The 10,675-nt window shown below is 44.4% G+C and overlaps 1 pseudogene; it reads left to right on the forward strand.

Moving 5' to 3' along the window:
• The first annotated feature begins 7,048 nt into the window (after positions 1–7,048).
• On the forward strand, positions 7,049–7,147 carry LOC138266773 (small nucleolar RNA SNORA17; annotated as a pseudogene).
• The last annotated feature ends 3,528 nt before the right edge of the window (positions 7,148–10,675 follow it).

Genomic DNA, 10,675 nt, shown 5'->3' on the forward strand with positions numbered 1-10,675 from the left:
TGACCTCCCAGGAAGAGGTACAGATATACCTCAACGCTCCCAGGATGGATCCCAACTTTCTTGCATCAATGGGATGCCTATACTCAGGTTTGGTTGCCTGGAGCCGCTACCAGCCTTTGATAGCCCTTCTTACCAGGAAGGATTTTGATCCATCAGGCACCGCCAGTAGTTGTGCAAAGAAGGAAATGGCAGCAGTGTGGCGCCTAGCACATGCACAAACTTCCCTTCCTCACTCAAAACTTCCAAAACACCAAGAGTGACAATGCATCAAAACAAAGAGACAATCCTACCCCACCAAGAAAATTAATATAGTCTGCAAACGGTCCCTTATAATCCTTCTTTGTCTTGGTTGCTAAACTGGCTGCCATGAGGTCTGTTATTCTTTGACACAAATCTGCCATAGATATTCCAGCAAGGCTGTTGGAAACTCCTCTGTTCCCCGGAGATGGTACCTGAAAAGCTGCATCTTAAAACGGGAGAGGACATCAGCAGCATTATTCAAAACATCAGGCTCATGCCTCGCTCTGAAGATCACATTCAACCTCAGACATAGCAACACAATCTCCTTGAGTAATCTCCGGATCATTTTTCACCTGGCCACTTGCTGATTATTACATTCCACCACTGATAAATATCAGACCACAGACTGGTTGTGGAATCGCTCAGGCCAGATTGACAATGCCACCAGAATCGGAAATAGTTCCAGAAAGCCGAAATTGGTTACCAGGCCCTCTTGGACCTATTTCGAGAACCACCATTGTGTGTACCAAGCAGTACCACATATAGCCCCAAAACCCTCACTGCCTGCAGCATCTGTAAAGAGGCCTAGCTCTTTGTTTGATTTAGGCCGACTTGGCCACACGACCTCCTATCAAAGTCACGTCGTAAGGACTCCCAAATCCACATTTCATGTTTTATTTCCCTGGAGAGCCTGGTGTGGTGATGTTTGACCTTCAACCCTCATATTGTCTGAGAAGTAGACCAAGAGGAGGGGCACTCCATGGGGACGATTCGCAGAGCGAAGTTGAGCTGGGCCACCAAACACTGCAACAGGTGTAGCGTGGCTTTCTATGGCCTCAAGCATGCCTGTAAGGCTTGAGAGAAAGTAATGACTTTGTCACTTTGGACACCCTTGCCGCAGAGTCCAATTCGATCCCTAAGAATTCAATTGTGATGTAGGGCCCCATTGTTTTGCCATGCACAAGTGGGACTCCAAACTCACCCATGAGACTCTGAAAGACTCCCAATGCACTGGCACACTGATTAGACCCAAGGGGACCAAGAATGAGGAAATCATCCAAGTAGTGGAGTACCCATTTATGTTGTGATTTCCGCCTAAAGACACACTCCAAGAATGTACTAAATTTCTTGAAATAGTAACAAGACACAGAGCAGTCCATTGGCATACACCTACCAAAATAGTACTTCTCTTGCCACTGGAAACCCAAGAGATGGAAGTCGTGAGGAAGTCAGTAGCAGCCAAAAGGCGGATTCAATGTTTGACTTTGCCATCAGAGCTCCAGGCACCAGCTCCCTCAGCATGTGAATTGCTAGATCCAAAGACACATACCTGACAGAAGACAGTGCCCCATCAATAGCTTCGTTCACAGATTGCCCCAGTGGTGCAGACAGGTTGTGCATTGATCAAACTCACCGGGCTCTTCCTTGGGGATCACTCTTAGTACAGAACATACAAAACCCTGCATGGAAACTTCATCAAGAGGGCCAGCAGGCCTCTCTCTTGGCCATACTCCCTCTGGCAGTGCACAAGGCAGTTCCTGATGCTACCCGAAAGGGCTGGCCTCTCTCTAATGTACCACAGCCAAGTAATTATATGGATCTGATCCCATATTGGCCTTGATCCTTCTAAACTTCCTAATCTGTCCGTGCTGTACCTGTATACTCATCATTGCCCCTACAATCCTGTTCTGGCAAATGACCAATTGGCTCCCAAATCGCTAAAGCATTCAGCTAAAATGGTCTGATAAGTAGAGAAAGCCTTCACCCAGTTGGACAGTGAATCCTCAACTTTCCGCTTTACATCATCCCTGTTGGATTTGTCGACAAGTAGCTCACAAATATCAATGTAAGCCCCCTTCCAAATCTTCTTCTTCACCTCAATCAGCACATGGAACCCCAATTGTTCACACTCAAAGCAGATATCACACAGGTCCATAAGGGAGGAGGAATGACCAGTACCTGAGTTTGTCGCTGCCTGGGTCAAAGAAGACATTACACTGGTGCTTGCTGGTACTGGTGCATTCCCCGATTGCTGGGTAGATACCATTGGTGCAGGGGCAACCTGCTGGGCAGGTACCACTGGCACAGGGGCCACCTGACCCTCCTCCGGACAAGTCAATGATGGGTTGGCCTTTAGCATCTCTTCGCAATGCTGTGTCTGAGGCCCACTCCCATGGGACCCCTGGCTACCTTTCATGGTGCCCATTTGTAAAACTAGATGTTGAGCCCTTCACATAATGTCCCCTTCACTAGTACGCACTAAGAGGCCCCCAACTAGGGAGGCGGGCAGCATACTCACCTCCAAAAGCCATGGATACATCGAAGCCAAGTGACCCGAAAGGTTCTGCTGCCCAACACCCCACTGTGGGAAACCCCGGCAGTAGCAGTAGACTCACCACCAACCACTACCATCCCTGTCACGCTCTTGGTTGTGACTTGAATGGTGACCTGGCTAGTACTAACACTAGCAGGCTGAGCTGCAGTCAACACAGGCAAAGATTGAACGACCGTCTGTAATGGAGGAGCCTGGGGTGGGGCTAGACCCTCTGGCGTCACAATGCGATCCATCCCCTGCACATGGATGGGCTGCTTTTTCTCCGCTTGTCCCGGCACAGCCCCCTTGCCCCTTTTTTGCCCACGCCACCTCTTTTTGACCATAGGGAATGTCTCCTTAGGAGGTGCTCCCGCCCCCCAGGGCTTGTCTGACTGACCACTCAGTACCACCTCAGGAACAGAGGGCTGAGACCTCAAGGATGCTATGGCCTGATTGATAGCATCCATCCTACGCATCAGCGTTTCAAAGAGTGTCTCCATGCGTGAGCGCTTCGCACTGCTCTTCAAATTCGCTGCCATGATGCAGGCAACAAAAAGCCACCAACTACTCTAAGGGGCACATACACCACTGAGGTCAGAACACACCATTCAGTCCACTGAGCACATCAGAATTACCCAGAATGCATCACTATCCTAGCTGCAGGTGATCAACCCAAAAAACCCTGTGTCCAACAAAGGCACAAATTTGAGAACACTTTCCTGTCGGATACCTAGTGGTGAAATCACACAAAAATTATTTTAAAAACATTTAAAAGAAACTTCTCCCTGCTCCCAAACAAAGCTCTAGCCAATATTGGCAACATGCCCAAACTGCCACTCCGAGAAAACGGGAAATGACCGCTACCACTCTTAAATTGGAACCATAAACCTTCCATGTGAGGGTGTGAGGTCGTAACATCTAAGCTACATGAAATTGCCCCCCTATGACAAGCCCACAAGGTATGACCGAAAGGCCACTCACCCAACAGCACCAGGCGCCCCAAGGGAGGCCCCACCAAGATAAAATCAGGTCAGGTGAGCTCAGCTCGAACCTGTACGGCTCCCCGTGAGGCATGTTGGGCTGCTCGTAAAACTATGTTTTAGGAAAAAAGAATGCTAAACACAGCTATACAAATGTGATGCCCTCTCGACATTCCCCTCTTCCTTCTGTGCCCTCGATGCTCCAGTGGATGCACTGAAGACAATCGAGATGCCTTTCTGGCAGACTGGGATCTCTGAATGTGCTTGGCCATCTGCCAAATCATAAATGAAGATTATGAAACATGTTATGTTTATATAAGAGGCTTGTTTGTTTCCTTGATACGTGGTTAGTTTGTCTGAAATGTAAGGATGCATAAAGGTAATACGGAGCTTTGAAATAATATTTGAAGTGAAAATTGCAGACATTTGCATGCTTTTATCATGTTACAACATATTTCATACATACATGCTGTTTAATATCTGGTCATATTATGTTTTGAGAGCTCCTGAATCGAAGCCAAGTCACAGTTAAGCTAATCTCCTGGACAAACGAACACCATTCCTGTAAAGGATCTTTTTAAACCATACTGAATTCTATACTTTAGACGTCTTGTACAGACTCATGTTATAGCAGAATGCATTACATGTAAGTGAAATAACCCCTCATCATCTGTCCACACTAATACCATTTATATGAACTTCTTAAAATATACTCTCCTACTATGCAGATCATATGTTTGTTTTAGTGAACTACAGCCTCAATAAATGAGTGTAATCTGTGAAAAGGTAATCAAATAAGCAATAATGCCCTGTTTAAATAAAACCTAATGTAATACCTCACTTCTTGCACTCCACAAGAAGATGAAGACCTGACTTTTCGAGGAGACCGATTAGGCTCTAGGTTTGGATAGCCTCACGCATGTTCAGTGCAGGATACCTTCCTGCGTGATAGGGTGCTCCACAATTCTGCATAACATAACAAAACATAACAACTTAACCCTTTTGCCCCTACACCTCCCCCTCTCCCCCCCTCCCCACCGAGTTCTAATCCTTTTTGACTATTTGGGGCAGTTTGCTCTTCGGCCTCCATAACTTTTTGTCCACATAGCTTTTCCATGCCAAAACGGTACCCAGAGGCAGTAACTGAGCTGCAACTTGTAATGATTTTTCATTGTGTACCAGGTATAGAGCAATTCATATGGTTAAATATAATTAGCGAAAAATAGGTATCAAGGAATACTATGTATATCCAAAATGGGCACAAGATATGGAATCTAGAAGCAGAAGTTATTTGCAAACCTCTGAATTTGTGGTTACCCATACTAGCATGTGAATTAGAGTGTTTTTTCTCAAAATATCTTCTTTCTTACAAATTGTCTTATATCTGGAAGGTGCATATGAAGCGAAATGCAGTTGGTGATGACACTTTTTCTGCTATTCTCTGTTACCTTGTCTCCCAATAAAAATGGTACCTCACTTGTGTTGGTAGGCCTAGTGTCCGCAATGGGAAACAGTCCAAAACACAACATAGATACATCAAATTTTTCCACGCAAAACTGACCCGTTTATTGCAAAGCAGGTAGCTCTGTTTTTTGGGCACTAGCATATAGGAAAACGTAGCAAACCTGCACATGTTTGAAAACTAGATACTTAAGGGTATCTAGGATGGTGTGACTTGTATGGCTCTTACCAGGTTGTGTTACCCAGATTCCCTCTGCAAACCTTAAATTTTGACTAAAAAACACATTTTCCTCACATTTCTGTGATGGAAAGTTCTGGAATCGGCACTGAGCCACTGACTTCCTTCCACCCAGCATTCTCCTAAATCTTCTGATAAAAACAGTACCTCACTTGTGAAGTTGGACCTAGTGTCAGTAACAGGAACTTATCAATCCAAGGGCAAAGGTAGCCCTTGCATGGGCCACATGTATGGTCACTACAATTTGTGAGTTCCTAATTGCAACTTTTTGCAACTCGCAATTAGGAACTCACAAAAACTCACAATTAGGAACTCACAAAATGTGATGTGCAACAATGTCTCAGACACTGTTCGCAATTCCCTAATGGGTAGCAATGGACCTGCCTTATGAATATTCATTAGACAGGTCACGATTTGTGACCCATTGGGAATGGCCTGCACTCACAAGAATGGGCGGCAGGCCACCATGTTTTTGATTGCCTTTCAAATAAAGCTATTTTTTTTTTAAAATCACAATTAAAAGTGGTCATTTCATTTGTAAAGAGTAGGAAGTGGTCCTTCACAAAGGGGAAGGGGTCCCTTGCAGACCCATTCCCATTTGTAAATGGGTTACCACCTCCTTCATTGAGTTGGCAAAAGATGAATGTTTTATGACAGCATTCGGGTTGCAAAACATTCATACATGTCCCTGCGACGCGCTACTAGGAAAGAATGCCCTTAACATGCGCCTTCTTAATGCACACCCGCAAACCCAATTTTGTGATTCAGTAATTGGTTACCGAATTGCAAAATAAGGTTGGTACATGTCAAAAGGTTATTTAGTGGTTGCAAATGGCCCAATAGCCATTTGCGACTGCTAAAAACTTTGGTACATGTGGCTCCTAATGACATAGATACCTTCCTGCCGCTGGCACTACGCCCAACGTCAGAAGAGGAGCAGCATTTTTATCAGTGAAAGTGGGGCCATGTTGGGTGGTAGGACATTTGTGGATTCCTGTGGATTCCAAAAGTTTCTATCCTAAAAGTGTAAGGATAAATGTGTGTTTTTAGTCAACGTTTAACCATGGACTCCACCAGCTGTCCACTTTTCAGAATTGTCTGGGTCTGGTAGGTTTTTCCAGGTGACAGCCTACTCAAGCCCAAAAAGTGCAGGTGTTCATCATTGTAAGTAGGATTATACTGGGATTTAACCAAACTCTCCTGGCCCATTTGTAAAAACAACACCCAAAAGAATCAAATACCCTCTTTGTATTGGGATCAAAAGCTTTAGTCCACAGGGGAGCAGAGAGAGACTGTTTCCCCATTTTTGAAATGGTGGGTGCATGGCCATAGCATGCTGGGCATCCCACAACCTTAAAAAAAAAAAATCATCCCAGGTTTTTAGTGGGCTTTCTGCCCCTAGGGTGGCAAATGAGGAGGGGGGGTGTTACCATGCCCATACCCATACAAATAATAAAAAAGTAAGCCCTGGTCTCTGGTGGGCTTTCTGCCCCCAAGGGGCATATGGTAATGAATGCCCCCATTTGCCCCCCTGGGGGGGGACAGAGAGGGTGTTCTCCCATGGGGGAGGGGGAATGGAGCATGGCCACGCTCATGCTGGGCAGCCCCCAACTATACAAATGAAAAAGAAAATAAATCCCTGGTGTCCAGTGGCTTTCAGCCCCAGGGGAAAATGGGGTAATTGCCCCCATCTGCCCACCGGGGAGCAGAAAGACTGTTTCAATTTTTGGGGGTTGGGAGCATGGCCATGCCCATGCTGGGCAGCTCCCACCAATACAAATGAAAAAAAAGTAAACCTGGGTATCTAGTGGGCTTTCTGCCCCCTAGGGGGGCATATGGGGTAATTGCCCCCATCTGTCCCATGGGGGGGCAGAAAGACTGTGTCCCTATTTTTGGGGCTGGGACATGGCCATGCCCATGTTGGGCAGCTCCACCCCTACAAATAAAACAACAACCACTGGTGCCTAGTGATTTTCTCCCCACCTCACTGAGGCTGATCGGCCTTAAAATATGACTGATCTGTCACCAGGGGAGCAGAAAATGTCTGTCAAAACATCCTAACTAATGGGGAGAAATCCTTTCATAAGGGGCTGCTCTGCAACATATATTTTTTACGTCCCCAGTGTCCAGTGGATTTCTGCCCCCCTGGCGGCAGATTGCCCTAAAAATAAGTCCAGTATGCCCAAAATGGCCACAAAATGGCCAAGATAATCACCCCATAATGGGGAGCAGTCCTTGCCTTCAGGGTCACTCCCCGACTTATATTTTTTGAAATCACAGGTGTCTAGTGGTAATCTGCCCCCAGTGGGTCAAATCAGCCTAAAAATAGGGCCAATCTGTCCCTCCCATGCAGAAAATAGCCAAAATTCCTGTCCAAATATTGGGAGCGACCCTTGCCTCAGGGGCCGCTCCCTACTCCAAAAATAAGGGCCAGATGTAGGTAGCCTTTTGCGCCTCGCAAACGGCAAAAAACGCCGTTTGCGAGGCGTAAAAGGCCTCACGTTATGCAGAATCACATCTTGCGAGTCGGTACCAACTCGCAAAATGTGATTCCCACTCGCAAATAGGAAGGGGTGTTCCCTTCCTATTTGCGACTCGCACCGCGATGTAGAGTTGATTTGTGACCGCGAAAGCGGTCGCAAATCAACTCACATTTACCATCCACTAGAAGTGGATGGTAACTCATTCGCAAATCTGAAGGGGTCCCCATGGGACCCCTTCCCCTTTGTGAATGCTCACAAAAATATTTTTTCAGAGCAGGCAGTGGTCCTATGGACCACTGCCTACTCTGAAAAAAACAGAAACAAAAAGGTTTCGGTATTTTTTCTATTTGCAGCTCGTTTTCCTTTAAGGCAGTCACGGACATGGTGGTCTGCTGTCTCCAGCAGGCCACCATCCCCGTGAGTGCCTAGACTCGCTATGGGGTTGCAAACTGCGACCCACCTCATAAATATTTATGAGGTGGGTCTTTGCGACCCCATAGCAAGTCGCAGAAGGTGTCTGAGACACCTTTCTGCATTTCCTTTTGTGAGTTGCAAATTGCGGGTCTCTGGGACTCGCAATTTGCAACTCGCAAAAGGAAACCTACCTACATCTGGCCCCATATCCCTGGTAGTCTAGTGGAGTGGATTCCTGCTGAATCTTGAGTGATCCCCAAGCATGGTTCCACTTTGGAAATTTACAACTGGAAAGGGGAGATTCTCCCCTTTCTAACAATACATCTCCCATGTGCTTTGATGTTCATGGGCTGAGATAATCCCATGAGCACCAAAGCAGTGAAATGAGCCAACTGACTTGTTTCACATTAACTTTATATGTAATGACGTCGGCGCGCCATGCTCATGAGCGTCATTGCATTGAAAACAAAAATGCTTCAGGTGGTTGGGGAAGCTCTTTCCCAGCTCCCCAGGCAACAAAAAAAACAAAAGAGGGAATCCCTCCGCTTTAAACAGCAGAGGGATTTGGTGGTAATTTACCAAGGATGGAACTGTTCCGTCTTTAGCACACGACCACCATGGCTGAGAACGGAACTGTTCGGTCCTCAGCATCGAACCAGTTAAGTTTTGCTCAATGGAGGTCAGAAAATCTGTTGACTTCCATACGTGCATGTCTGATGAGACAAGCTAAAGTCATGAATTAAATGTATTTTAAATGCTTACTATACACTCACTTTCATTTGTTATATCACAACATACAGTTCTCCACAAAATGCACAATATTTTTTCCCTTTCAAAACAGAGGGATAATCTTAATCCAGAGGTCTTCAAACTGTGGGCAGAGCAGCAGGCTGAACTGATCTTGGGGTGTGAAGGAGGGGCCTGGCTCTGGCTCAGAGAATCATTTACTGTGCCATAGGGGGAGGAAGGCAAAGTGAAAACAGTGCTTTCGTTTTAGTGAAAGAGAACAGTGGATGAGTGCCACTCTTTAACGGGTTCTCAGTAACAGTTTTGTCACTCATGTCCTGAATTTTTCAAAGTAGAATGGGTAAGATACAAACAACCGTTGACGTCCCTCACATTGTGGAAACTTCTACACTTTAATGAAGACTGTGCTGCCAATAGTATGTTTGCCATCTTTATGTGATTGTATTTTTAAAAGGAATAATTCAATATTTGTGCAATCTTTGAAATGTTAAACACGTTCTGATCTGCTGATTTTTAGAATTATTGTGAGAATATATGTTTGTTATTCTGGGGGGGGGGGGTTGATTCTATTTTTCACATGAATGTGGAGGTGCAATCATAAAAACTTTAAACACCACTGTCCTTAGCATACTTAGCTATCTGTGAGAGTCATTTCCCTTGGAGAATTTTACTTTTTTACTTTTGTAAATCATACCCTTACAATTTAGGATGCATTTCCCAACATCGTGATTGATCCTGACTTTGCTTGGAGTCTGGCACTACCTCAGAATTCAAATATATATATATATATATATATATATATATATATATATATATATATATATATATATATATATATATATATATATCCGAAGTCAAACGACAAAAGCACCATGAATCCGCGCCCGAAAACAGGCAGCAGAGACGAGGGTCGCGGAACCCTTAAACTTCAACTGGCATTATTCCACTGTAGGAAAGAAGCCTCTGCCACACGAAGAATACTTCAAAGCTTGGACTTCCGAAACGCATAGAGTATTTTTTCTGTTTGCCAAAATAAAAACAATCTGGAAGTAGACTTCGTGTGGCAGAGGCTTCTTTCCTACAGTGGAATATTGCCAGTTGATATATATATATATATCTATAGATATATATATATATTGTAGTGGTAAAGATTGTGGGTGCAGTTGAGGATTCCACTGAGTAGAACCATATTGCCCAGTTCAGTAATTTATTACATTTTGTAATTATGGTGCTACATCTTACATGGCAACTTAATTCATTTAAATAAATTCAAAATAGGTGAGACCCGATTTTCTTTACTATTTGTTAAAACTAGGTACAGACTTGTGTTTCACTCTGGTGGATTTGCTGAAGAGCTTCCTTGATGCGCCAAAGAGCGAAATATCGGATTTGAAAAGTTCTAGCTCATTAATGTTGTAATGTGAGTCTCATCGCCATTTTATGATGTAGAAAGTAACATCGTTGTTTAAGTTATCAAACTTAATAAAGTGGCATACCATATTGCTTTCAAGTTCATGCTGCAGAACAACTGGAAGCTGAGGAGGATGAAAGGGTTGAGGGATCACTAAAACGATTGTTAATTAAGAAATCTGATTATCTTGTCACTTTCAAGGAAGAAAAGTGAAACCAGAAATGCTTATAGAATGAAATGATAGATAACCCGAAAATAAGAATATATACCTTAAATTCATCAATGAAATCAAAGAAATTGAAAATCGAAAATTGCTTCGGTATAATTAATTTGATTGCACAATCACTAACAGGATCAAATTGGCTTGCAGCACATCAGTACATGCAT

Source organism: Pleurodeles waltl, chromosome 11 (genome assembly GCF_031143425.1).
Source record: "Pleurodeles waltl isolate 20211129_DDA chromosome 11, aPleWal1.hap1.20221129, whole genome shotgun sequence".
NCBI lineage: Eukaryota > Metazoa > Chordata > Amphibia > Caudata > Salamandridae > Pleurodeles > Pleurodeles waltl.